Raw genomic sequence first — 24,936 nt, forward strand, 5'->3', positions numbered from 1 at the left:
CCCAAGTCCAGTTCTCGAGTATCCTTTGCCAGTCGGGTTTTCAGGATATCCACAATTGATTTGCATACACTGCAGCAGTGGTTCCCAAGTCCAGTTCTCGAGTATCCTTTGCCAGTCGGGTTTTCAGGATATCCACAATTGATTTGCATACACTGTAGCAGTGGTTCCCAAGTCCAGTTCTGGAGTATCCTTTTTCAGTCAGGTTTTCAGGATATCCACAATTGATTTGCATACACTGCAGCAGTGGTTCCGAAGTCCAGTTCTGGAGTATCCTTTTTCAGTCAGGTTTTCAGGATATCCACAATTGATTTGCATACACTGCAACAGTGTTTCCCAAGTCCAGTTCTGGAGTATCCTTTGCTAGTCAGGTTTTCAGGATATCCACAATGAATATGCATGAACTTGATTTGCATACACCGCCTCCATTATATGCAAATCTCTTTCATGCATGTTCATTGTGAATATCCTGAAAACCCGACTGGCAAGGGGTATTCCAGGAACGGACTTGGGAAACACTGCAGTAAGGTAGGTAGGATGACAGGTGTAGGCAGGAAAAGGCTGCAGGGTATTGTTGGGGGACAGGGTATGAGGGTTGGAGATAACTTAAGGGTGAGTTCAGGGTACAAGGGAACATGGATGAGTGTGAAATGTTTGGAGAGATAAGGTAATAGCTGAAAGGTGATGATGCTAAATCGGAGTCTAAGGCACAGTGAGATGCCTTGAAGGTGGACTTAGGAACAAGGGTGATGGAACAGAAATTAAATATGAATATTCTTGGATCATGTGGACAACTAAATGCCTACAGGAAAGTGATGGGGGGGGGGGGGGTGTTGCAGAGGAGGAAGGGGATGTGCAGTAAGAGGTAGGTCAGAAGAAGGAATATAACAAACATTACCCTCCAATTATCATAAAAGATGGGGGGGGGGTCGTTGATCAGAGGTAATTTCATGGTATTTTCTAGTTAGGGTCAGAATTATTCATATTGGCTGTTACATTTACTGCTTTGCATTATAAAAAAATGGTTTCAGTAATACTGGAGTTTCTCCAACAGTAGTTAGTACGAGGGTGCAACCCCCCCCCCCACCCCCCTCCCAGCTGCAGAAACCTCTGTTCCCGTCTCTCTCATTCTCTTTCTGCCACTCTCCTGCCTTCCTTCCACTGCAGCATCTTCATCTCACTGGGTGGGACCGGATCTGGAGCTCCATAAAAAGACTTTAAGCCCTGGTATCTCGCAGGGAAAAGACTGGAGGGGAGCTGCCTGCAAAGACGGATTTCAGACAGGAATGGAAGGGCGGGGGGAGACGTACCGGGGTCTCTAAGGCGCACTTCTTCCAGGGAGCTTCTCTTGTCTAACACCGGTAAGCTTGCCTTCTAACTACTCCTTGAAAGGCTGTGATTTTCTGCAACCTGGCTCAGTCATTGCAGGGAGGCTGAGTCTGTTCTTTCTAGGACTGATTGTTCTGTTTTCACTCTCCGGCTGGGCTTCTGCTTTTCTGCTGTGCTTGCTGGAGGTATTGGGGTGGACCCCAGCTCCCCCCGATCAGCCAGGTTTTGGAAATGAGTGATCAGGACGCCTGAGCTTTGCTTGTGGAAGAGCTTGGCTGCGGTTTCAATGTGCTGCCCTTTTGCAGTAAAGTCATTTGACTTTCCCAGTTCATTTGGGATAAAGTGGTGCAGGGTTGCTGTATTAGTCCATTTCGGTGCATAGAAGGATAGAGAGAGAGAGAGAGTTGATGCATTTTTCTTGAAGTAACAATTCATATTCCAGGTTTCTGGGCTCTCATTGATGAGACTGGTGCTCAGGCACATTGCTCGGGGCACTGAAGTGACCAGCTGGGGCAGGAACCACTTGCTCCCTTGGATTAATGGCCAGGACTGTCTTTCCTTTCTATAAGCTCACACTTGGTTTCTTTTTGTTTGGGGTTTTTATGACAGGAGGAGAGAGAATTTTAAGGATGGGATCAGGGTGTTGGAATGAACTCCCTCAGAATCACTGGTGTCTCGGGGGGGGGGGGGGAGGGGGGTACTTTCTGGTTCACTTGGCAGGTGCTTTCATTTCCTTTTCATAAATGAGTCATTACGCTGTTGTTCAGGGTGACAGCATGGCAGGCTGTACAGGCATGCAGAGAAGGGTGACCCCAGCCGATGGAGGTATGTTAGGAAAGTTTAGCCATGGCATTCCTTGACCTTCGGCCAGACGCTCTAGAGCAGTGGTTCTCAAAAGCGTCCTGAGGGGCCACCGGCCAGTCAGGTTTTCAGGGTATCCCTATTTAATATGCATGAGAGAAGTTTGCCTGTAATGGAGGTAATAGGTATGCAAATCTCGCTCATACATATTCATTAGGGATATCCTGAAAACCCTAATGAATATGCATGAGAGAAGTTTGCCTGTAATGGAGGTAATAGGTATGCAAATCTCTCTCATGCATATTCATTAGGGTTTTCAGGATATCCCTAATGAATATGCATGAGAGACATTTGCCTGTAATGGAGGTAATAGGTATGCAAATCTTGCTCATGCATATTCATTAGGGTTTTCAGGATATCCCTAATGAATATGCATGAGCGAGATTTGCATACCTATTACCTCCATTACAGGCAAACTTCTGTCATGCATATTCATTAGGGTTTTCAGGATATCCCTAATGAATATGCATGAGCGAGATTTGCATACCTATTACCTCCATTACAGGCAAATATCTCTCATGCATATTCATTAGGGATATCCTGAAAACCCTAATGAATATGCATGACAGACGTTTGCCTGTAATGGAGGTGATAGGTATGCAAATCTCTCTCATGCATATTCATTAGGGTTTTCAGAATATCCCTAATGAATATGCATGAGAGAGATTTGCATACCTATTACCTCCATTACAGGCAAACTTCTCTCATGCATATTCATTAGGGATATCCTGAAAACCCGACTGGCTGGTGGTTTCCCAGGACAAGTGTGAGAACCACTACTTAAAGGGGTCTTTCCCATCTTGTGCCTGTTGGACGTAGGAGGTGGGGAAATGGAAAGCATACTGCATCCGGGGCCCCTTTTACTAAACCGTGTGGGTGCCTCCGCACGCCCAATGCGCACCAAAATGGACTTACCTCCTGACTACCGCGTAGCTCTTGTGATAATTTCATTTTTGGCGTGCATCTGAAAAATAATTTGTATTTCGGACGTGCACCAAGTGGCTTCTGATGCGCGTAGGTCCTTACCGCCAGGTCTATGGCTGGCGGTAAGGTCAGAGACCCAAAATGGATGCACGGCAATTTTAATTTTGCCGCACGTGCATTTTCAGGAAAAAATTAAAAAGGCCTTTTTTAACAGGAGCGCTGAAAAATGATTCTGCGTGCACCCAAAACCCACGCCTACACTACCGTGAGAGATGGCAAAGCAGTAAGGAAGCTTTAGTATTTATAATGGGCTTGATATTCAAAGAGATTTAACCGGTCAGTTAAATCCACAAATATTTAGTGGGAGATAATCAGTTATCGCTGCTGAACATTTGCAGTTAGCGCACAACAGGGAGCCGGTTATCTCGAGGGGCGTTTTGGGGGCAGGTCACACATAGGACCCGATATTCAGCTCTAACCGGGTAAGGGTAGCACATAAATAGGACCATATACATAGCTGTCCTGTTTTAGCCAATGGCCATTTTTTGGTGAACATTGGCTTAGTGAGATTTTGTGACCGTACCTCAAATATTGTGTTCAATTCTGGTCGCCGCTTCTCAGAAAAGATATAGTGGAATTAGAAAAGGTGCAGAGAAGGGCGACGAAAATGAAAAAGGGGATGGGACGATTTCCCTATGAGGAAAGGCTAAAGCAGCTAGGGCTCTTCAACTTGGAGAAAAGGCGGCTGAGGGGAGCTATGATAGAGGTCTATAAAATAATGAGTAGAGTTGAATGGGTAGACGTGAAGCGTTTGTTTACGCTTTACAAAAATACTAGGACTAGGGGGCATGCGATGAAGCTACAATGTAGTAAATTTAAAATGAATCGGAGAAAATGTTTCTTCACTCAACGTGCAATTAAACTCTGGAATTCATTGCCAGAGAATGTGGTAAAGGCGGTTAGCTTAGCGGAGTTTAAAAAAGGTTTGGACGGCTTCCTAAAGGAAAAGTCCATAGACCGTTATTAAATGAACTTGGGGAAAATCCACTATTTCTGGGATAAGCAGTATAAAATGTTTTGTACATTTTTGGGATCTGGCCGGGTATTTGTGACCTGGATTGGCCACTGTTGGAAACAGGATGCTGGGCTCGATGGACCTTTGGTCTTTCCCAGTATGGCAATACTTATGTACTTATGGCTATCGACTAGCAGCCAAAAAATGAAACCGAATATTCAATGCCAGTCACTGGAAATGGCTGGGTATTGAATATCCAGGTTCAGTGGAAGTAGCGGGCTTTAACCACACTGCCGGCTGAAGATGGGGGGGGGGGGGGGGGGGGGGGGGGGGAGGGGTATGTTTCTGTCTTGCTGTAATAAAGGTCCTTCTTGTAGCAGGGCAGTTAGAGCCACATGTGCTTTGTGAGCTCCAGATTGAGTTAATACTAAGGTCCCTGTTTACTGAGCCACCCTAGCGTTTTTAGCGCATGCAAAACACTAGAATCGCCCATATGTACCTATGGGCGACTTAGCGTTTAGCACGTTCTAATCAGTAGCGAACAATAAAAATGCTAACGCACCCTTAGCGCTGTTTAATAAACAGGGGTCTACGTATTTTATGTAAGCTTTCAACCATGCCGGGTTATCATGCAGCCGTCCCTTTTCCCCCCAGCGGGCCAACTTTAAAGCTGAGAGAATAGCTCGGTGTCTGAGTTGTCAGATGTCTTCGTAATGAGCTCTTTGCAGGTACAGACACCTGTTTAATCTTTCATTAGTTGCTTAATTGCCTTTCACGCCACCCATCAGGGATGTACACAAAGGATAGACATATACAATTTTATTTTATTTATTTATTTGTTGCATTTGTATCCCACATTTTCCTACCTATTTGCAGGCTCAATGTGGCTTACATAGTTCCGTAATGGTGATCACCAATTCCGGAAAAGAGAAATACAGAGTTGGTCCTTTGGAGCCAACTCTGTGGGTGCTTGAACACCCCCAATATTGAGAAAATTCCTTGTATGTGTCCAGGGAGGGGTCAATTCCATTGGGCTTAGCACCTCCAATAATTTTGAAAAGTTGGCTGCTATGAGTTGGTCTAGTGTTAATGTTCATAGATGATACAGTATATTAAGTATTCAAGGAGAGAGAGTTAAGTTTTGTCCAGTTCTGGTAAAAAAAAAAAAATCTGAGCACGAATCACGATAACAAATATTTCATAAAGGACAAAAAGAAAAAAAAACTGGCCATAGAAGATACCATGCATGAACTTTTGAGATCACTCAAGCTTCATCTTTGGATGTGGTCAAGGAGGGGGGCCATGCATGGTCGAAAGAATTCTAACACATCATCACCTTTTGGTTCACTCTATGCGTTGATACTTCACCACACAAGAAGACTTCACAGTTAACTTGACATGTTGCATGTGGCATGCCAGAAATTCATCAGATAAAGCCCAGATTGAAAAAAAAAGAAAGCCAACCGTGACAGCCTAATTGCTAATAATTACACCATTAATAATATAATACCAATTATATGAAATGAGCACCTGGAGGTGGTATGCTAAGGTGTGTAAGTAGACATGACAGCGGGCTTGCTTTCGGGAAGCCAGTCTGTTACAGCAGAATGAGTTCTGACAGACAGGAACAAATTGTAAGTGGAGCTGTGACATGTTGAAATCACTCCGACTTGGTTATCATGGAATACGCTGTGCACGGAGATCAATCCCTTCTTGTCCATGGGCAACCGGCCATCCCTCTGCAGGTGGAAGGGATTGCGACTGTCTTGCATTTTAATCCTGATGCCATGGCATGTCCTGATATAAGGGCTGGATTGAAAACCACTCAAATGACCCTGTGAAACAGCCAGTCGGTAAATCAGCTGCAGTGACTTTTTCAGAAGCCATGGTTAGGGACAAAAGGGAATCTCAGTGGAAGCTCGACAAGTGAAAGGAAGGAGAAAATTATGAGAGAGTAGGGAAACAGGAGCGTAAAAGAGATAAAGCTAGGATGAACGGGGAGAGGGGACGCAGGAGAAACGAAGTGACAATGTAAATCCGTAAAATTAATGAAGCCGCATGTAATTATTATTACCGTGGTACTTGAGAAGGTGCTTTTATCCAGAGCACCGTACAGTGTAATCTCCGAAACTGAGATTGACAGCTCCAGGAAAAGCATGGTGGTAGAAGACTTTGAAGAGGGGGTGGGAGGAATTAGTTGGAGGAGGTACGGGACCACGTTTTAACACAATGAGCTGTCAATGTTTGTATTTAGACACAAATATCGGGAAGAAAACTAGAGACGCAGAATCACAGTGGCAAAAACATCTCACAGCTGGAGACAGAAACCATGAGAGTAGGCTGTTGAAATGTCATTGGCAGTGCTGGTTTGGGATGATGTCTGCATGCACTATGATATGAAGGTATAGGGTGGCTTATGAAATCTACGCTTGTGGGGCCACAGCACGGGGGTTTTGAGTAAGTCAACACCAACACATTCAGCTGAATGCAGAGTTAAATCAGCAGTCAGTGGAATTTATTGACAAGTGAAATAATGTTGGATTGGCTAGAGAGATTGGATGTCCTATTGTGAGTGAGAACAGTGGGAAGGGCTGGCTCCCCAATAAGCACCTGAAATTTATTTCCTGGCAATACTTGAAGGTATCTGCACTTTGAATTTACCCATGGTGGGAACAAGGGCTCCATCCCCTTGACCTGACAGCCTCATAGCCATTGAACACCTTCAAAGGGGGGGGATGGGACTTGATATACCGCCTTTCTGAGTTTTTTTGCAACTACATTCAAAGCGGTTTACATATATTCAGGTCATTATTTTGTACCAGGGGCAATGGAGGGTTAAGTGACTTGCCCAGAGTCACAAAGAGCTGCAGTGGGAATCGAACCCAGTTCCCCAGAATCAGAGTCTGCTGCACTAACCACTAGGCTACGCCTCCACTCATTCCACTAATAAGAGCCAACCTCATCAGTGATGTCACAATGGCTTGATTGCCCAATACTTGGCTCACTTCTGATATTGTGATGTCATAAGGGAAATGGGGCTTGATATACCGCCTTTCTGAGGTTTTTGCAACTACATTCAAAGCGGTTTACGTATATTCAGGTACTTATTTTGTACCAGGGGCAATGGAGGGTTAAGTGACTTGCTCACAGTCACAAGGAGCTGCAGTGGGAATCAAACCCAGTTCCCCAGAATCAAAGTCCACTGCACTAACCACTAGGCTACTCCTCCACTCCTAAAAAGCACTGAAACGTAGTAACATAGTAGTTGATGGCAGATAAATACCTATATGGTCTATCCAGTCTGCCCAACAGGATACCATCATGTGCATCCACATTTCAGTAGAGAGCATCAGGCAGCAGCAGCGATTTTCATATCCTGTCAGCTACTGAGCCCAGAGCCTTCTCGCCAGGGGCGTAGCTACGGGGGGGGGGGCCTGGGCCCCCGCAAATTTTGTCCAGGCCCCTGGTTTGGCTGGCGGGGGTCCCCAACCCCCGCCAGCCGAAGCCTTCTTCAGCGCAGCCACGTTCGCTGCCCTGCTCTTCTTGCTTCTTGCTCCTCCTGTGCACGCTGACGCCCCTTTACATGAACCTGAGAAGGAGTGTCAGCGTGCACAGGAGGAAGAAGAAAGAAGAGCAGGGCAGCAACCGCGGATGCGCCGGAGACCGGCGCTGAAGAAGGCTTTGGCTGGCGGGGGTTGGGGACCCCTGCCAGCAAAGGTATTTGATTTTGCGGAGGGAGCGACGAGGCGGTGAGGGGAAGCGGCAAGGAGGCGAGGGGGTGGGGGGGGGGTGAGGAGGTGAGGTGTGGCAGTTGGGGGAGGGTGGCGGGGCAGCACTCAAAATGTACCTCCAACCTTCAGCTCTGGCCCCCTCCCACCGTGAGATTTGGCTACGCCCCTGCTTCTCGCTGCTGCATCCTGCCCCCTTTTGATGTCACTTCCTGCTTCCACAAGGGCGGGACGCAGCAGCGAGAAGGCTCTGGGCTCGGCAGCTGATGGGATATGAACATTGCTGCCGCTCTCAACTGAAACATGGTGGATGCATATCTAGGTATGGGGTGAGGTGGGGTTCTGAGAGCTCTAAACCTCCTTTTAAAGTGATCAATTATGGCTTATGGTAGCAGCGTGGGTGGGCGCGAACGGGGGGGGGGGGAGCAGGGGCCCACTGAACTGGTCTGCACAGGGCCCCGCAATTGCTAAGACCAACCCTGGTTCTACCTCCAGCTCATGGCATTTCCAGCACTAGCAGAGATATTAAAAAAACTAGTAAAACAGGCCCGTTTCTGACACTTATGAAACGGGCGCTAGCAAGGTTTTCCTCGGAGTGTGTATGTTTGAGAGAGAGAGAGAGAGAGAGAGAGTGTGTGTGAGAGATGGAGTGTGTGTGTGAGTGAGAGAGAGAATGAATGAGAGACAGACAGAGTGTGTGTGTGTGAGAGAGAGAGAGTGTGTGAGAGTGTATGTGAGAGACAGAGAGTGAGTGTGTGTGTGTGGGGCTCCGAGTTCCATGCCCCACTCCTTCCCTCCCTCCCTCTCCTCCCCTCCGAGTTCCAGGCCCCCCTTCCATCCGAGGTGCAGGCCCCCTGCCTCCCTCCTCTCCTCTCTCTGTCTCTCCTCTCCTCCCTCCCTCTCTCTCTCTCCTCCCCTCCGAGTTCTTGGCCCCCCTTTCCCTCCGAGTTCCATGCCCCCCTCCCTCTCCTCCCCAGCGTGTTCCATGCCCCCCTTTCCTCGGAGTGTGTATGTTTGAGAGAGTGTGTGTGGGTGAGAGATGGAGTGTGTATGTGAGAGTGAATGAGTGAGAGAGAGAGAGAGACAGACAGACAGACAGTGTGTGTTTGTGTGAGAGAGAGAGTGTGTGAGAGACAAAGTGTGTGTGTGTGAGTCTGTGTGTGAGAGAGAGTGTGTGAGAGAGAGAGTGTATGTGAGAGACAGAAAGTGAGTGTGTGTGTGTGTGTGAGAAAGTGAAGCCTTCAAGCCTTGAAGCATTCATGCGCTCTGTAAGGCTCCATCTCCTCAATTGACGACACGTAGTTCCGGAACGTTGCAGGAACGCTTCAAGGCTTGAAGGCTTCACTTTCTCGGCTTCAGAATGTTGGAGGTGCATTTTATTATATAGGATATTTCTGTAGGCGCCAACCCGGTGGTATTCGGGCTGCACTGAGCACTACCGGTTTAGCACAGGAGCCCTTAATGGGGGTGGTAAGAGCTCCCCCTCCCCAGCCTACATGGCCATATGGTAAGTGAAATCTTACATGGTCATTTCTTTTTTCGGCCTTTTTACCTGCGGCGGTAAAAATGGCCCCCACCACTAGCGCAGGGCCCCTAAGTTAGTTGTGCACGCATCTCAGGTTCACGCCCAAATTTCAGTGTGCAAGTTTGGGTATCCTTATAGAATCCAGGGGAATTTGTCTGTTAGGCAATTGTCCGATAGTGTGGGGCTCAGGGTGATAGGACTGATATCCCAGAAAACAATATGCAGAGGTTAGTAGTTGGTAATTTTATGGAACCTGGGTCAGACCAAGCACCTATACAGCCCAGTATCTTGTTTCTAACAGTGGCCAATCCAGGTCACAAGTTTCTGCCAGAGTCCCAAAAAGTAGCCAGATTCCAAGCTACTTACCCCCCAGGGATAAGCAGTAGGTTTTCCCATGTCTACATTAATAATAGGTTATGGACTTTCCTCCAGGAATTTGTCTGAACCTTTTTAAAACCCAGTTACATTAACTGCTTTTACCCAGTGGCTTACCAAGGGGGGGCCGGTGGGTGCGGTCCGCCCCGGGTGCACGCCGCTGGGGGGGGGGGGTGCCGCGCGTCTGTCGGCAACGCTCGTTTCCTGCTCCTTCTGCCCTGGAACAGGTTACTTCCTGTTCCGGGGCAGAGGGAGCAGGGAACGAGCGAAGCCGACAGGCGCGCGGCACCCCCCCAGCAGGTAAAAATGCACCCGGGGGGGAGGTGTCCTTTCACCGGGGGTGGGGGAGTCGCGCTGCACCCGGGGGGGGGGGTGTCCTTTCGCCGGGGGGAGGTGTCGCGCTGCACCCGGGGGGGGGGGGGGGGGCGCATCGGCGATCCACCCCGGGTGTCAGCCACCCTAGGAACGCCACTGCTTTTACCACTTGCTCAGGGAATGAGTTCCAGAGCTTAACTATATGTTGAGTGAAAAAAATATGTTTTTCTACTCATTTTAAATGCATCAGAGTTTAAAAGGGTTTTTGAGTCAATGTATATTACTTTTTGCCGTTACCACTCTATTCCAGCTGTTTTAGTGGATCGAGTGCTTTAATTTGGTCCCCTGGTTATTCAGGATTGAATTAACAGAGGAGCTTCCCCTATAAACCAGGTTTAAATCTCTGCATTGTCTCTAATTAAAGACCAATTTCTAATTTCCTAATGATGTATAAACTTTTTTTTTTAATCCAGTTGAGGTTTTTTTTTTTTTTTTTTTGGACAAAATCCAAGTTCTCCATTCTAGAGAGCCTGAACTTAAGTAAGGTCATGGCACCGAGAAACTTGGAGTAAGAGAATAGCAGAATTGTAGCTGGGAAACGATGAGAGAATAGATGAAAATTCTGGTGAATGAAATCCAGAGAGAGTGATGGAGCCAAACAATGTGGCAAGGTTCAAGAAAAAGGGTTTTGCAAACGACAATGATTTTATTTTTTTTTTAAATAAGAGGAGGGTGAAAGATTTCCCCAAGAATGTGAGCAGAAAAGATGGACTAAAATCGGAAAGGAAATGGAAAGCATCATATACATAAACACACACACACACACACACACACACACCACACACACACACACACACACACTCAGGACAGAATATAGAGGAATTAAGGGCTTGATTCCTACCTCCCCTAACTTCACACGCCACACACACACACTCAGGATGGAATATAAGAATTAAAGGCTTGATTCCTACCTTCCCTAACTTCACTCACACACACACCACACACACACTCAGGATGGAATATAGAGGAATTAAAGGCTTGATTCCTACCTCCCCTAACTTCACACACCACACACACACACACACTCAGGATGGAATATAAGAATTAAAGGCTTGATTCCTACCTTCCCTAACTTCACTCACACACACACCACACACACACTCAGGATGGAATATAGAGGAATTAAAGGCTTGATTCCTACCTCCCCTAACTTCACACACCACACACACACACACTCAGGATGGAATATAAGAATTAAAGGCTTGATTCCTACCTTCCCTAACTTCACTCACACACACACCACACACACACTCAGGATGGAATATAGAGGAATTAAAGGCTTGATTCCTACCTCCCCTAACTTCACACGCCACACACACACACTCAGGATGGAATATAAGAATTAAAGGCTTGATTCCTACCTTCCCTAACTTCACTCACACACACACCACACACACACTCAGGATGGAATATAGAGGAATTAAAGGCTTGATTCCTACCTCCCCTAACTTCACACACCACACACACACACACTCAGGATGGAATATAAGAATTAAAGGCTTGATTCCTACCTTCCCTAACTTCACTCACACACACACCACACACACACTCAGGATGGAATATAGAGGAATTAAAGGCTTGATTCCTACCTCCCCTAACTTCACACACCACACACACACACACTCAGGATGGAATATAAGAATTAAAGGCTTGATTCCTACCTTCCCTAACTTCACTCACACACACACCACACACACACTCAGGATGGAATATAGAGGAATTAAAGGCTTGATTCCTACCTCCCCTAACTTCACACCACCACACACACACACACTCAGGATGGAATATAAGAATTAAAGGCTTGATTCCTACCTTCCCTAACTTCACTCACACACACACCACACACACACTCAGGATGGAATATAGAGGAATTAAAGGCTTGATTCCTACCTCCCCTAACTTCACACACCACACACACACACACTCAGGATGGAATATAAGAATTAAAGGCTTGATTCCTACCTTCCCTAACTTCACTCACACACACACCACACACACACTCAGGATGGAATATAGAGGAATTAAAGGCTTGATTCCTACCTCCCCTAACGTCACACACACACACACATACTACACACGCACACTCAGGATGGAATATAAAGGAATTAAAGGCTTGATTCCTACCTCCCCTAACTTCTCACACACACACACACACACACACACACTGGAATACAGAGGAATTAAAGACTTGATTCTCCCCTCCCCCCACACACATTGAGGATAGAATACAGAGGAACTAAAGGTTTGATTCCCACCTCCCCCAATCTCCACCCCCCCCCCCCCCCCACACACACACATATTCAGAATTAGCACGCAATGACTGGTGAGAAGCATCTGGCATCTCAAACATGTCAAATTTCCTTTATTGATGTTTTAGAATGCACCCTTCCCCCACCTTTGGCACATACTACATTATGGATTTGTTTCCCTACCTTTGGGCATGCAATATTATTCTTTTGATGTCACCAGTACCTGAAATAGGATGGAACATGCTTACAAAAGTACATAAGTATTGCCACATTGGAACAGACCAAAGGTCCCTGAAGCCCAGCATCCTGTTTCCAACAGTGGCCAATCCAGGTCACAAATACCTGGCAATGTCCCGAAAATGTTCAATACATTTTATGCTCCTTATCTTAGAAATAAGCAGTGGATTTTCCCCAAGTCAAGTTAGGAAGCCGCCCAGACCCTTTTTAAACCCCGCTAAGCTAACTGCCTTTACCAGATTCTCTGGCAACGAATTCCAGAGTTCAATTACACATTGAGAACAATCTACAAGTAAGAGACAAAAATGCTTGTCCACACTTTAATCCTGCAGGAAAGGAAGGTGAGGTGGGGAGCTGCAGGGATCAGTACTGGGGCTGATTCTATTTATTATATTTGTGAGCGGCATTGCCAGAGGCTTAGAAGGAAACGTTTGCCTGTTTGTGGATGACAAGAAGATTTTTAATACAGTGGACAAGAAAGAAAGAGATCTGAAAAAGAATGGTCTGGCAATTGAAATTTAATTAAAAAAAAGTTAGTCTGGGGACCTATAAACTGTAAGGTTTCTCCAAATATTTAATAAATACATAAAAATAGAAACCTATTATATCTCTGCCCATAGTGACTAAAAACCTTATGTGATTAGTGTAAAACAATATAGCTGTATACATATATTTGAACAGTGCTCAGAACTGGGTGCGTGAGTGAAGCTATAGACCAGCTTGTGGACACAACACCACTTCCTGCATCATCGCACCGTCAGCCCTCCCTTCCTGCCTGAATCACGTTTAAGATCTAATTTTACTGATGGTCTAACATTTAATTTGCAAGCAAAAACATCGTCCAATAGACCAATATCAGTACTTAGCTTGGGCTGGCTGGGTGCGGCAAGAGTGGGGTGCGCTGAACAACTGTGCTTTGAACCCAGTTGTGTATTCTTTTTTCCCTTATGCAGTGCATGCAGTGATAAAAACCGAGTGGTATTGCCACGTTTTCTTTTCCTTCTCTGTCACGTTCTCAAATTGAAATTTAATACCAGGAAGTGCAGAGTGATGCACTTGGGATGTAGAAATTCAACGGAACTGCATATGATAGGGGGCAAGAGGCTGATGTACATGGACCACGATAGGAACCTCGGGATGATCGTGTCTTAGGATCTTAATGTGAGAAACAATGTAACAAGGCGGTGGCTGTAACCAGAAGGATGCGTTCCAGCTTATGCGTTCCAGTGACGTCAGTACGTGTTCCAACTGTGAGAGATTGAAATGCTTACGTTAAAAACAATATTTACGTCTTCGTTGGCATGTTCAGTTTTATTTTGTTGTTCTTGAAGTGGTCTGTATATATTTATGCATATATCCATATCATTTTTTATTATTTCACTAACACGTATTTTAAAAAATGTATCTTAACAGTTCTTTTATGCCCCTGATGCAGCCGTTGTTTGGGCAAAACATGGCCATGTCGAGCATGTAGCTTTATGTCATGGTGAACAATAAATTTGGAGACAAACATTTCTCTCCTGGTCTGCTACTCATTTACGATAACTCTAAATGTCAAATTAGGGCTTGGATTATCATCAAATATCTATCAAACGATACAGTATACAAAGATATCCAATTGCTATGTGTACATGATGCATTAAACGAGGAAAAGCCTCAAATGCTAAGGAGAACTACTTTGTTGGTGAACCAACTTAAGGGAGCCACCTTTCATTCATCATAGACTAAAAAACCTCTCAAATATGCAATTTCAAAACTTGAACCTGATAGATTCGTATCTTAATGGTTCTAAGGTGCTCCGTTAGCAGCACATTGCATTAAAGATGAGCTTGCACTTGAAACTCTGAAGTGCACAGTACTCCAACAACTCAGATGGAACATTGGCGGAGGAGATAAGAAACTCCGCCTACTACAACAAGAACAACGATGGATTCATCGATTGAATACACCCATACGGGACCAACACCGAGATTGAATGGAAGCAATTCTTTTGACAGTGATTTATCTGTATACAGACCTTCAACATCGATTGATTAAGAATTATACTCCCCACGTGAGGCTCCACCTCGTCTCCGCCCACACTATCTCTGTATTGGAGAATCACTTTTTTGAATGGCAGTCAGCGTCTGACGTCAGGCTTCATAAATGAAGGCCATGCTGTTAACAGTTAACAGATAGACGGAACTGCAGCACTAAGTGTGAGGAAATCGGTAGTTTTACACAGAGGTCTCCGCATTGGAAATGAGTGATGCGACAACATTATATTATGTATTTTCTAGGAATCACAGCACTGGGTATAGTCGGTTGACACCACGGACCCTGAGGCAGTCATCGAAACTCGGGCCGAAGTCGGGCCGTGGACGGTGAAATACGACTACAAGGCTGTTGAGATAAATGCATCTTAGAACCATTAAGATACGAATCTATCAGGTTCAAGTTTTGAAATTGCATATTTGAGAGGTTTTTTAGCCTATGATGAATGAAAAGTGGCTCCCTTAAGTTGGTTCACCAACAAAGAAGTTCTCCTTAGCATTTGAGGCTTTTCCTCGTTTAATGCATCATGTACACATAGCAATTGGATACCTTTGTATATTTCTACTCATTTATCTCATCTCGGATCCTGCAGATTATCTGCCTGTTTGTTTTCTTGGCACCTTGTCGGGTACACTGGATGGACCATATGGGTCTTTTTCTGCTGACATTTACTATGTAACTATGTTACTATCTCCAGTCTACACAGACTCCAGTTCCAGAACCAGTGTGGCTACTTATAATTATTTTTGCCATGAGAAAGAAATGGAAAGTAGAAAGTATTGCTCTGGCCTTAAAGAAAAATAAATTCCTATGGGGTCCTTTTACAAAGCTGTGGTACAAAGTGACTTTACTATGCCCTTATACCGATCTTTCCTGTACGCTACGACCTTTTCAACCGCAGCTGGAAAGCGGCTTGTTTTCCATTTTCTGAATTAATGTTAAAGCAAACCACAAATGATTGGAGAGCAAGTTAATGACAACCCAACCTAACTAATTTAAATAACTTTGCTCCTAGAACTGTTAAAAGCAGACACCTAGTGAGGAATTATATTTACAATTTAAATAAACAGAAGCCTTAACCACCCCGAGGAGAGTCCCAGACTTTTCAACAAACCTCGGTTCCTCCTCCTGATGCAGTTTTTGCGAAACAAGGGGGCGGGGCCCTTTGTCAGGGTTTTGACCTTGAGCCTTGGAGATACGGGACGTTTTGGTTGTGCTTGAATGGGTAGATATGAAGCGTCTGTTCACACTTTCCAAAATACTAGGACTAGGGGGCATGCGATGAAGCTACAAAGTAGTAAGTTTAAAACGAATCAGAAAAAAGTTTTCTTCACTCACCGTTGGAATTCGTTGCCAGAGAATGTGGTAAAGGCGGTTAGCTTAGCGGAGTTTAAAAAAGGTTTGCACGGCTTCCTAAAGGAAAAGTCCATAGACCGTTATTAAATGGACTTGGGGAAAAATCCACTATTTCTGGGATAAGCAGTATAAAATATTTTGTACTTTTTTGGGATCTTGCCAGGTATTTGTGACCTGGATTGGCCACTGTTGGAAATAGGATGCTGGGCTTGATGGACCTTTGGTCTGTCCCAGTATGGCAATACTTATGTACTTATATATGTATTTATGTACTTATGTTATGAAGATTTCCACAGTTTCTACAAGCAATAGCGATATAGCATTTTCTGGGAAAGCTAAGTACTATTTTTGAGTCCCGTTTCAGCATCATTTTTAGGAACTGTTAATTTAAGACTAATATGAAACTGAATGAAGGAGACACTTTGGTCTGTTGGAATGTTTGAGCCTGTACTGATTTTTTTCAGTGGTGGTTTTTTTTCTCCCTAATTATTTTTTGTCATCTGTGAAGGGAGATTTCCACCATTGTTTTTTTCAGATAGACTGAAGCCTGTGATAGAATCCCCACTGAGGTTTGTTGAAAAGTCAAGGACTCTTCTCACGGGGGTGGAGCCTTCATCTTATTTAGGGCCCCTTTTATCAAGCTGCGGCAAAAGGAGGCTGGCGCTGACGTGTGTTTTACACGTGCGCCGCGACCCCCTTTTACCGCAGCTGGTAAAAGGGAAGTCTTGCCTTCCTGCAGGAAATGGCCGTGCAGCAAGTAAGGCACTTGCCACGTGGCCATCTCAGGGGGAGGCCAGCAGTAACTGGGCGGCACTTGGCACTGCCCGATTACCGCCGGGTACAAAAGTACATAAGCATCGCCATGCTGGGACAGACCAAGGGTCCATCGAGCCCAGCACCCTGTCACCGACAGCGGCCAAAAGAACAAGCAATTTGTCCCGCCCCTCCTAGAAATACTGTATCATTCCCTCGTCCGTTCAATAACATTCTGTGGCTTTTTCCTCCGGGAAGCCGTCCAACCCTTTTTTTAAGTCCGCTAAGTTAACCGCCTTAACCACCTTTTCCGGCAGCGAATTCCAGAGTTTAACTACGCGTTGAGTGAAGAAAATTTTCCTCCGATTCGTTTTAAATTTACCACACTGCAGCTCCATCGCATGCCCCCTTGTCCTAGTATTTTTGGAAAGCGTAAACAGACGCTCCACATCGACCCGTTCCATTCCACTCATTATCTTATAGACCTCTATCATATCTCCCCTCAGCCGCCTTTTCTCCAAGCTGAAGAGCCCCAGCCTCTTCAGCCTATCCTGGTAGGGTACACTCCAGCACTACAAAAATAAATACATTTTATAGCGCCAGAAATGGCGGTGCGCTAGGGGTGGAAGTACCGCCAGGTTGCTGCGGTAGCCTGGCAGTACTTCCTGTATAGCGAGCGGTAAGCCCTAGTAAAGGAAGCCCTTAAACTGTAAATATACTTTCTCACCATGTCTCTGCTTTTAACAGTTGTAGGAGCAAAGTTATTTAAATTAGTTACATGCACTCACGTTGCCATTAGCATGCAGACATTTAACAAAAATTAGTGTGTGAGCCCCTTTCTGGTAAGAGCCCATGTGCTAATCCTGTGCTAATTAGCGCGCAGCAGTGCCAATGCCCTACGGGGACCTTTTACTAAGCGGCGGTAAGCCCACCTCGGGCTTACCTTGCACCAAACAGGAACCACCACCGGGCTACCCTAGCGGCCTGGCAGTACTTCCCACCCCCAGCGCTACAAAAATATTTTTATAGCGCCGGAGTTTACTCGGCGGTAATTGGGCAGTGCCAGGTGCTGCCCAGTTAGAGCAGGAACCCTTACCACCACCTCAATGGGTAGCGGTAACTTCTCCCCCCCCCCCCCCCCCCCCCCCTGAAATGGTCACACAGTATGTGGTTCACTTACTACATGGCTACTTCTTTAAAAGAAAAAAAAAAGAGACAGCCTTTTACCCGCCACGGTAAAAATGGGGCCTCAGCGCCAGGGGCATAGCCAGATTTCGGCGGGAGGGGGGTCCAGAGCCTGAGGTGAGGGGGCACATTTTAGCCCCCTCCCCATCGCCGTCGACCCCCCCCCCCACCATTGCCGAACCCCCTGCCCCCGCCACCACCGCCAACTTTGACGACCCCTGCCGACGACCCTCTCGACCCCCCTCCCGCCGCCATCCCTCCCCCGGCGTCGCCTACTTTTGCTGGCGAGGGAGCCCAATCCCCGCCAGCCGAGGAGGTCCTCTTCTTCCCGCGAAGGCTTCGTTCTGTTTCTGACGTCCTGCACGTACAACGTTGATGTTGACTCATGTGACCTTGTGGATATCCTGAGCTGTGCTCGGTCTTCAGTCAGGCAGCTTAAATGATGATAGAGGGGCTTCCATAGCAGTTGTTATTGTATTGATCCATTACATTGCTGAAAATGATAGGAGAGAACAAATGCAGAATTAATGTTGCCCACTGAGGCTGTGCAAAGGGAAAATAGCAGTTTAAATGTGGAGAGAACTGCAAAAAGATGCAATGCTGGGCTTCTTGTGCACGAGCTTCTTGTCATACATTCTGCAGCCTCACCAGAAGCATTTCAAATCTGGGCATGCAATTTAATTGAATAATGAACCAATTAGTGCCAATAATTGGCTTTATAACAAGCAATTTAATGGCACTAATTAGATTTAATTATTATGTATGTGGGTAAAATTTGGAACGGAATCTGGTCCAAAATTTTCTGCATGGCTCAAAAAAAGGGGGCATGGAAATTCAGGGTGGAATGTAGGCGTGGTTTTGAGTTACATGTTTAATTGGGTTCCACGCATAAATTTAGGGGCACTCATTTGTACCCCGTTTTTATTGCTGTACATGGCTGTGCCTAAATGTATATGTGACCCTAGCACCAAAGCGCTTAACTTTAATAACGGCTTATAGAACAGCGTTTTTTTTCGGCGTCAATTTTTTAGGCTCCAGATACAGAATTCTCCCCTTGATATCATTAACAGATATTTTTTTTAAGTAAAGAAAAGTTCCTGAAATGCAATCTCTAATATAACATAATTATGACCTCCTCCATTGCCCCTGGTACAAAATAAGTATCTGAATATATGTAAACTGCTTTGAATGTAGTTGCAAAAACCTCAGAAAGGCGGTATATCAAGTCCCATTTCCCTTTCCCTATTTGAGATTCTACATGGGATGTTGCTACTGTTGGAGATTCTAGATGGAATGTTGCTACTATTGAGATTCTACATGGAATGTTGTTACTATTTGAGGTTCTGTTGCCATTATTTGAGATTCTACATGGAATGTTAATGTTGCTATTCCACTAGCAACATTCCATGTAGAAGCCTGCCCTTGCAGATCAGCAACGCGGCCACGCAGGCTTCTGTTTCTGTGAGTCTGACGTTGTCTAAAGTCAGGGGCAGGGATGATGTTTGCTAACTTTTGACTTTTTCATCCGGAATGTACTAGGAAAAGTATTTCTTCTGTAGCAGGTCCTACAGAATGGAACAAACTCCTTGGATTTCTTAGGTGTCGGGAGAACTTTGGACTCTTAAAAAACAAACAAACAATTGAGGGAGCATTTCTTGAAATGTGCTGCAATCTGCTATTATTACACTATAGACACCGTGCAGTGATGATCTTGTTTGTATTATTTGGTTGGTAGATTTGTTAAGTTTATTGTATAGTTTTTTTTAAATATTGTGTATATGGTTTATAAATAATACAATGAAATGAATTCTATAACGGCAATTGATAGAGTAAGTCCAGAGCTGTACATCTAACTTTAGACACAAGCACTTCTGCAGTGTAAATTCTTGTGCCCAACTGTACGCAGTTAAGCGCTTATCCCTGGATTCTAAATATCGTGCCTAGCATTCCATGCCAAAAGCCAAGCGCGTTCTATAACAATGCGCATAACTTAATTGGCTTAATTAGCTACTTAGCATTGATAACAGCGCTTCACAAGCAATAATGAGAACTAATTAACCCTAATTAGAATTTAAGCGCACAACTTGCCAAGTATATTCTGTAACACAGTGCGCCTAACTTCTAATGCAGACAGGCAAAAAGGGGGCATGGCTATGGGTGGGGAAACGGGCATTTCATGGCTATTCCAAAATTTATGTGCGCTGTTATAGAATAAATCTATGCACCGGGATTTACGAGATGCTTTCATTGGTGTAAATGAAGATGCGTAGATTTAGGCGTTACCATTTCCACCTAAGCTTCAGGGGCATAGCTACGTGGGGCCACGGGGGCATGGGCCCCCACAGATTACACCCTGGCTCCCTCTACATTTGACCCCCGCCATCGCCGCCCGCCTCGCCACCGCATCAGGTATCTTGTTTGCTGGCAGGGGTCCCCAATCCCCGCCATCCGAAGAGTTTTCTTCAGCGCCGGTCGACTCCGGCGCCTTCGTTGTGGGATCATCTGTTTCTGATGCCTTAAGTCCTGCACCGTGCATGTAGCCCCTTGCAGGACGTAAGGCGTCAGAAACAGATGATCCCACAAGGAAGGCACTGGAGTCGACCTGCGCTGAAAAAGACTCTTCGGCTGGTGGGGATTGGGGACCCCTGCCAGCAAACAAGGTACCTGATGCGGCAGCGGGGCAGGGGGCGGGGTTTGCGGTGGCGGTCCAAAGTGGTGGGGGATTTGTGGCTGCGGCGGTGGCCCAAAGAGGTGGGGGCGGCGGCGGTGAGGGGTGGTGGTGGCGGGGGGAGGCGGCTAAACAGTGCCCCCCACCTCAGGCTCTGGCCTCCCATCCCGCCGAGTTCTGGCTACGCCCCTGCGAAGCTTATTCTATATACCATACCTAAATCTAGGGGTGGCTTATAGAATAGGCTTTGGGGGAAATGTTTTCCATGTGGATTTTTTAGGTGTCATATATAGAATCCCCCCCTTAACTGCTAGTGTTCTCTAACTCGTGAGCATAGGTGCTGCCCCCCCACCCACCCCCTCGACCTACCATGCCCCTCCCATATCCACACTCCCCTGGCAGTTCTGTACAATGGATTTTGTGAGTGCATTTTGCAGAATCGTCAGAGTAGTTATGCACAAAACTGCTTCTTAGTAGCAATTAAACACCAATTGTAGCCAATAATTAGCAGCTAATTAACTTATTTAGTGATGCACCAACTGACGCTGTTCTATAACTCGCATGGGCAACATTGTGTGCTAAGCATATAATTGGGTATGCAAGCTTATAGAATTAGGGGACAGGTGCCTAAGACGGAGGGCTTAGAAACATAGAAACATGGCGGCAGATAAAGGCCATATGACCCAACCAGTCTGCCCATCCTCTGTAACCCCTAATTTTTCCTGTTCCTAAGCCATCCCACATGCTTATCCCATGACTTTTTAAATTCTGGAACAGTCCTCGACTCCACCGGGAGGCCATTCCACGCCTCCACCACCCTTTCTGTGAAATAATACTTCCTTAGGTTACTCCTAAGCCTATTCCCATTATGACATCACAATATGAGCTCTGGTTACCAGAGACTGAAACACACTAAGGGGGGAAAGTAAGCCAAGAATTGGACAATTGAGCCATTGTGACATCACTGATGAGGTTGGCTCTTAGGCATTGGTGGAATGAGGCATTATGACATCACAATATCAGCTCTGGTTAACAGAGACTGAAACACACTAAGGGGGGAAAGTAAGGCAATAATAGGACAATTGAGCCATTGTGACATCACTGATGAGGTTGGCTCTTAGGCATTGGTGGAATAGAAACATAGAAACATGACGGCAGATAAAGGCCATATGACCCATCCAGTCTGCCCATCCTCTGTAACCCCTAATTCTTCTTGTTCCTAAGGGATCCCACATGCTTATCCCATGCCTTTTAAAATTCTGGAACAGTCCTCGACTCCACCACCTCCACCGGGAGGCCATTCCACGCCTCCACCACCCTTTCTGTGAAATAGTACTTCCTTAGGTTACTCCTAAGCCTGTTCCCTCTTAACTTTGTCATATGCTCCCTCATTCCAGAGCTCTCCTTCATTTGGAAAAGGCTCTCTTCCTGTACATAAATGCCCTTGAGATATTTAAACGTTTCTATCATGTCTCCTCTCTCCCTCCTCTCTTCCAGCGTATACATATTGAGGTTCATAAGCCTGTCCCTATAATTTTTGCATTCAAGACCGCTTACTAATTTCGTAGCCGCCCTCTGGACCGACTCCATCCTGTTTATATCTTTCCATAGGTGCGGTCTCAACTGCTTTAGGGCAATGGCTGCCACAATAATCTGTCTGCTTGTCAATTGAGTGAAAGGAAATCAAGAAAAGCTTGGGATAAGCACAGAGGACGCTTAATTGAGAGGAAAAACAAGAAACCAGCTGGAGTCTATGGGCTTAATGGTTCCTTCTACCGTCATCTTGAATGGCCATATTATCTGCCATCATTTTCTCTGTTTCTGTATTACATACATATGGGTTTGCTTCTGGATTAACGTAGTCTGAAATGCAAACACCGATTTCTCTTGTGTGACTTGTGGCTCAGTGTCCTTTTCTTTTACCCCTGATGCTGGTCTATGTTACCTTTGCTAAACAATTACATTTACATAAGTACATAAGTATTGCCATACTGGGACAGACCAAAGGTCCATCAAGCCCAGTATCCTGTTTCCAACAGTGGCCAATCCAGGTCACAAATACCCGGCAAGATCCCCAAAAAAGTACAAAACATTTTATACTACTTATCCCAGAAATGGTGGATTTCCCCCAAGTCCATTTAATAATGGTCTATGGACTTTTCCTTTAGGAAGCCATCCAAACCTTTTTTTTAAACCCCGCTAAGCTAACCACCTTTACCACATTCTCTGCTGGGATTTCAATGCCTTGTTTGGCAAACAGAAACATTTAGAAATCAAAACTGATTCAGCATTAGGCAACACCAACACTTCTTTGAAATATTTCCTCAATAGTATCTCAGCAGATAACAAGGGACAAACAGGAAAATTTAAGCACCTCAGATTAGACGATCTGAATTGATTTCCGCAACCTCAAGTTGTCTATGCGGGTTTAGGCTATCTTTAATAAGAGAAGCCCCAACCTGTTGATTACCACCAAGCTGAGATTCCATTTTCTTAAAGGAAACATCAAGAGAAACTATTTTGTGTTCCAAATCATGTACTTTAGAGACCATAATCTGAGAAAAGTCATAGAGTTGCTATACAGGTCCTTGAAATAGTGCTTCAGTCTTCTTTACAATCTTCCAGACATCCAATAATTTATTTATTTATTTGTTACATTTGTATCCCACATTTTCCCACCTATTTGCAGGCTCAATGTGGCTTACAATAGTACCGTAGAGGCATTGGCCAATTCCGGTATAAACAGTTATACAGTGATGTTATGGTAGAATAGGGTTCATGTGGAACAAACATATTAGCGAATCATATAGAGGAAGAGTTACGTTATGTCCAGTACGTTCTTTGGTTTCGTCGTGTTACTGGGTTCAGGTATTTAAGTAGGGTCGGTAGGGTATGCCTTTTTGAACAGGTAAGTTTTTAGTGATTTCCGGAAGTTTAGGTGGTTATAAGTTGTTTTCACGGCTTTTGGTAGTGCGTTCCTACTACTACTACTACTACTATTTAGCATTTCTATAGCGCTACAAGGCATACGCAGCGCTGCACAAACATAGAAGAAAGACAGTCCCTGCTCAAAGAGCTTACAATCTAATAGACAAAAAATAAATAAAGTAAGCAAATCAAATCAATTAATGTGAACGGGAAGGAAGAGAGGAGGGTAGGTGGAGGCGAGTGGTTACAAGTGGTTACGAGTCAAAAGCAATGTTAAAGAGGTGGGCTTTCAGTCTAGATTTAAAGGTGGCCAAGGATGGGGCAAGACGTAGGGGCTCAGGAAGCTTATTCCAGGCGTAGGGTGCAGCGAGACAGAAGGCGCGAAGTCTGGAGTTGGCAGTAGTGGAGAAGGGAACAGATAAGAAGGATTTATCCATGGAGCGGAGTGCACGGGAAGGGGTGTAGGGAAGGACGAGTGTGGAGAGATACTGGGGAGCAGCAGAGTGAATACATTTATAGGTTAGTAGAAGAAGTTTGAACAGGATGCGAAAACGGATAGGGAGCCAGTGAAGGGTCTTGAGGAGAGGGGTAGTATGAGTAAAGCAACCCTGGTGGAAGATGAGACGGGCAGCAGAGTTTTGAACCGACTGGAGAGGGGAGAGGTGACTAAGTGGGAGGCCAGCAAGAAGCAGATTGCAGTAGTCTAAACGAGAGGTGACAAGGGTGTGGATGAGGGTTTTGGTAGAGTGCTCGGAAAGAAAGGGGCGGATTTTACGGATGTTGTAAAGAAAGAAACGACAGGTCTTGGCGGTCTGCTGGATATGAGCAGAGAAGGAGAGAGAAGAGTCAAAGATGACCCCAAGGTTTCGAGCTGAGGAGACAGGGAGAATGAGAGAGCCATCAACAGAAATAGAAAACGGGGGGAGCGGGGAGGTGGGTTTGGGGGGGAAAATGAGAAGCTCGGTTTTGGTCATATTTAATTTCAGGTGGCGTTGAGACATCCAGGCAGCAATGTCAGACAAGCACGCTGAAACTTTGGTTTGGATGCAAGGTGAGATATCAGGGGTAGAAAGGTAGATTTGGGAGTCATCAGCATAGAGATGGTAGGAAAAGCCATGGGATGAGATTAATGAACCAAGGGAAGAAGTGTAGATAGAAAAGAGGAGTTGTGTGCTTATGTAGGAAAAGCTGGATGCGTGAGTTGATTTGTATTTGAGTCCTTTGCAGCTTGGGTAGTGGAGGTGTAGATATGTTCGTGTTGATCTGGTTGTATTTCTGATTGGTAGGTCGATGAGGTCTGTCATGTATCCCGGGGCCTCGCCGTAGATAATCTTATGAACCAGGGTGCAGATTTTGAAAGCAATACATTCTTTGATTGGGAGCCAGTGCAATTTTTC

The 24,936-nt window shown here is 45.5% G+C and overlaps 1 protein-coding gene across 1 annotated transcript in view; it reads left to right on the forward strand.

The window, feature by feature from the left end:
* Positions 1 to 1,297: 1,297 nt before the first annotated feature.
* PHF24 (PHD finger protein 24) overlaps positions 1,298 to 24,936 on the forward strand; it is a 228,631-nt gene continuing 204,992 nt past the window's right edge. The window contains exon 1 of the mRNA XM_030191879.1: positions 1,298 to 1,358. The gene's annotated coding sequence lies outside the window, so the exon portion shown is untranslated. The remainder of the gene's footprint in view (positions 1,359 to 24,936) is intronic.

The sequence above is a fragment of the Microcaecilia unicolor genome, chromosome 2 (assembly GCF_901765095.1).
Source record: "Microcaecilia unicolor chromosome 2, aMicUni1.1, whole genome shotgun sequence".
Taxonomy (NCBI): domain Eukaryota; kingdom Metazoa; phylum Chordata; class Amphibia; order Gymnophiona; family Siphonopidae; genus Microcaecilia; species Microcaecilia unicolor.